This window comes from Leuciscus leuciscus (genome assembly GCF_965113295.1).
Source record: "Leuciscus leuciscus genome assembly, chromosome: 16".
Lineage (NCBI taxonomy): Eukaryota > Metazoa > Chordata > Actinopteri > Cypriniformes > Leuciscidae > Leuciscus > Leuciscus leuciscus.
In genome coordinates this window covers 16,476,132-16,481,070 of record NC_138740.1, presented here as the reverse complement: position 1 = coordinate 16,481,070, position 4,939 = coordinate 16,476,132, and the positions used below count along the sequence as shown (strand labels likewise).

The 4,939-nt window shown below is 39.1% G+C and overlaps 1 protein-coding gene across 1 annotated transcript in view; it reads right to left on the bottom strand.

Moving 5' to 3' along the window:
* Positions 1–4,939, bottom strand: part of LOC309477421 (multidrug and toxin extrusion protein 1-like) — a 244,440-nt gene that overhangs the window by 124,549 nt on the left and 114,952 nt on the right. The window lies entirely within an intron of this gene.

Below are 4,939 nucleotides of genomic sequence, written 5' to 3'. Positions count from 1 at the left end.
CTCTGTATGGAGTACAGCAGCTCTGAGGGGGGCTGTAAGGGGCGGGTTAGCCCTTCGTACTTCTTAAACTCAGCGGTAATCTTATCAGGAATGCCTCTGTAAATAACAGATTGCTTGCCTTTGAGGAATACATGCTAAAGCGCTTGCTTTCTAAGTTGTTCGTTTACTACAGTTTTTTCAAATTGCAAGTTTGTTTTACAATAGCAAACTCAGTGTAAAGCACATAATGTGCTTGTAGTTTTGCAGACTTGGTCTGAAGATTCGTTACATAAGTGAAAGGTTTCTGAGTGAGCCTCAAGTTCCACTTTTAGTGTGCAAGCAATTTGAAAAAACTGTAATGCAGCATAATGAGCAGGGAAAGCTTTGCTTTGGGACAAATGATCTTGGGAAACAGACCTTTAACCTGTAAACTGACTTCCTTTACCACATCTTCACTATTTAGGCAGGGTTAGGTTTGAATCTCTCAAGAATGATATGTTCAAAAGAGTTTTCAAGCCCCAATGCAAATTTTGCTGTTTTAGGTATTGATGGCAAGAAAATGTGTTTTAATATTCGTCATACAGATCTCAATCATTCAACATTAGCTAAATATCTGTAATTGGCACATTACCATTTGATAGCTTGCCATGGATCTCCAGCGGCAGATTACACACAACCTTTGGTCATTAATGTGCCTGCTCGATCAAACATTAACGTTTTACCTCAGACAACATCACAGGTCTTACACAACCAGTGCTGATCATTCAATAATCTGTGTGTGTGTGTGTGTGTGTGTGTGTGTGTGTGTGTGTGTGTGTGTGTGTGTGTGTGTGTGTGTGTGTGTGTGTGTGTGTGTGTGTGTGTGTGTGTGTGTGTGTGTGTGTGTGTGTGTGTGCGTGATATTATTGCAACTACATTTGGGGCTCAGCAAATAGAAAAATATCTAATAAGAAATAAAACTGTCTTCAAAATAAGGGAGGATGATAAATGAAATCTTTTTTCTTCTTTTTTTAATAAGCACAAAAATGTGTTAAAATATTGTTGGAACTACATTTTACAGAGCCCCTAAAGGAACATGGTGGTGGGGAAAAAACATGAGAAGGGAGGATGAATGCCAAAGTTTTGAAATATACTTTTTCCACCCATCTCATTTTTTCCCCACCACCATGTTCCTTTAGGGGCTTCGGAATGTTTACGGTCTTACATGTAAAAATGTACAGAAAGTATATGTCAGCATAATTCATGCAATGTACAGTGTGTGTGCACTTATCGATGGGTAGCAAACTGGAACAACCTTTAGCCTTCATTTTGCAAGACATCCATGTCTTATCAGATGCAGTAAGAAATGCTGAAGACTGAAAGGAGGAATGGGAGGGGAATAGAAGAAGTTATGCACTATCATGCAATAAAACTTTTTTATTGAAAAGAGTTTGTCTTCTCTCACACATGCATGCAATTAACAAATGTACACATACATCTACGTATTGCCTCTGTTCAACCATAAGTACAATTTTATGACGAAGAGACAAAGGTTCATGATGGCAATGACTATGGAGGAATGATTACTGTAAGTTATGATTTTCCTGTTGAATGGAGCAGGCGAGCAGCATCCACATCTCCAGGACCTACCTTCACTGGTGACAGACAGGTAATGATAGTGTTTGCCCTAAACTTTGGCACTGTTTGTCACTGCTGTGAAATTAAAACACTCTTAAAACATCTCAATACAGCCAGCCGATAATTTTGGCAAAAGCTCTCCATTAAGTTTAACAACAAGCAAGCTAGTCTGGTGTTGACGTAAAATAACATTGTGCAAGGTCGGAAATGCCACCAAAATGAATAAAAATATTCATATATGAATTGCCCTTGTAAGAGTTCATGTATTTTGTGTTTATAACATAATATAGTTGAGCAATCTCACATGAGCAAGAGTGCCATTTTCTCGAATATCAGCACAATTGCAAAATGTGATATTCATTTCATACAACAGTTCAATAAACGATGAGTTGATTAAATTAATTGACAAGTTTTAGGCACAACATTGTCCATTTTGACTGTTTTTGCTTTATTTGGCCAACAAAAATATATCCATACAAAGCAGAAAAGTTGAATCTCAGCAACACAGCAGTGTTTCGTTATTGAATTATTCACTGTTTTTGAACAAATCGGTTAAGTCTAACTTTTATCAGTCAGCCCCTCCTTGAACTGCCACCTTAACGTGGTGGAGGGGTTTGAGTACCCGAATGACCCTAGGAGCTATGTTGTCCGGGGCTATATGCCCCTGGTAGGGTCTCCCAAGGCAAACAGGTCCTAGGCGACGGGTCAGACTAAGAGTGGTTCAAAAAACCCTTATGAGTGACATTAAATCGAGGACCGTGACGTCGCCCGGTATGGCGCAGCCGGGGCCCCACCCTGGAGCCAGGCCCGGGGTTGGGGCTCGTATGCGAGTGCCTGGTGGCCGGGCCTTTCCCCACGGGGTCCGGCCGGGCTCACCACCTGCAGGAGGGACCGTAAGGGGCCGGTGCTGAGAGGATCGGGCGGCAGTCGATGGCAGAGGCCTCGACGACCCGATCCCTGGACACGGAAACTAGCTCTAGTCCCCCCGGAAGAGCTGGAGGAAGTGTCTAGGGAGAGGGAAGTCTGGGCATCTCTGCTTAGACTGCTGCCCCCGCGACCCGGCCCCGGATAAGCGGAAGAAGATGGATGGATGGACGGTTAAGTCAGTGATTCATTGACCCATTCATAAAGGTTGAATGACTGATGATTCACTTATTAAGGCTTGCCGCCACCTATTTGAGGTTTTAGTTTCATAATAGTATCATTTCATTTTTCCCAAAACTTCATATTTCTGCATTCAAAATGTTATATTTTGAACATTAATCTCATAACATTATTTCACGAGTTCACACTTACATGTAAGTGGAGTAAAGATTATGCGTATTTGGCGTGCTTTCCGGGGGAGGGCTCCGAGCTCGGAATTTGGCCCGAACCCAGAGTACTCCCCTCGGTTGTTGTAAGAGTAGTTGGAACTAGAAGTGAGCCCTTTTTTTACTTGAGCACCAGGGGGTGCATTACAGAAAGATCCTAACTTTAGAATCCTATCTTATCTGTTTGGTAACCATGGCAATTTCATTTAGGACCTCATTGAGGACAAAAGCTATTACAAAATTAAATTTCTTAAGTGCATAATTATATTTTAACTACGGATAGGAAAATGGTATTACAGAAGCACCCTAACTCCACAAAAAAATCCTAAAAACTGACTTAACTTTAGGACAAACCCAGTGGTCTCCTAACTTAATTATTTGTGAAATTAATTATAACTGTAAAAATCACATAATAGCCCTGTCTGAGAATGGCATCATTGATGATACAAGATCAAGAACAGCGATGTTTGATGGTGGAAAGACTGTGAACACCCAAATGATGTGATGCACTTTGATGACAAAACTCGACAATTACAGACTCAAAACTTCACTTAGTGAAAAGCACCACTTAATTTGTTTCTCCATTTTAATCTCTAGTTTTTCCATTTTACTTCACATCAGCTGTTTGCGCATCGTTGGTTGCTTGGTAATAGACCTGAGAGTTGATTACCGAACTCGATGGGGGGTTTAAGATTTCCTAACTACAGAAAAAAGATTTTATAAGAATCCTAAATCAATTTAAGATTTGCTTCTGTAATACGAATTTGGGAAAAATCCTAAATTAACTTGTCAGATCGTAACTTAAGACTTAAGATAGAAGGTTTCTGTAATATGTCCCCAGCCCCCCAAAATGTCTGCACAGCCCTGAAAAAAATTGCTGCCTTTAATACAATCAACTTGGCTGTAAGTCATTTCAAACTAAATTAAACGTTTTAAAAAATTAGCAAATTATTGACACTGATCATGTGACTCTTTGTATACAGAGGGTCAGATGTTCTTGCTTCTAATGAAGCTCAAGATGCCCTTTAAATCATTCTAAAATCATGATGAATAACTTGGTTTAACAAACTTGTAGATCTTAAGTGCTCCTGTCATTTTTTAATAAAATTGTATCAATTAATTTGTATTATACATTACATATTTCATATATAATTGCGTTATATACAGTATATATCATTGTACTATAACAATATAGTCTTGTACTGTGTATAATCAAGTGCACTTGAGTATCTTTTTTTTTTTAAATTATGTGATACATCCATCAAAAAAGACATATTTTGGTGTACAGAGCTGATCAAAAACACTGAAGACAATGGTTAAATGGTTAACCAAGGTTAAAATTAACACTGAACCTGTGATATCTGTTAGTTTTAGTTACAGTTTGACTTTGATAATCAACATCATTAGCTCACTGTGGTCAAACTGGGCCCCCTGGTGGATAATAATTGAGACTCCATCCTTATGTAATGTAAACAGCATAATACATCTTTTGTTTCAAATCTGGGGCGAAGACAAAGCTAAATGCACAATATGCACTAGAAAACAGAACTGTTACATAATTTCATTATAACTATTAGTTCATATTCAAGCATCTGGCTGATAACCGTTATGCCTTTAAATGCATACATATGATTGATAAGGGTCAATGCAGGGAATGGGACCAGGGCACCGGGGTTACACCCCTACTCTTTTTTACGAGAAGGGCCATGGGATTTTTCATGACCACAGAGTTTAGCGTCTCATCCAAAGGAAAGAAGACGTATATATAGGGTACTACGGGCCTAAGGTGCACCAGGGTAAAAGGCGCCTTTGAATTTATTTTCTTCTAAACCACTAAATGGCACAAAAACTTGCCGTAGCACTTTCCAAAACATCTGCTTTTCAAGATGACCGTGAAAATTTGGCTGATCCTTGACGCGATCGTGGCAGCGCAAAGTTGATTATGCACTAATTTGATCTAATATTTGATGTGGGTTTTTTTTTAAAATGTTGCAGATTTAAGTAGCAAATGAGAAATGCTAAAATTATTGAAT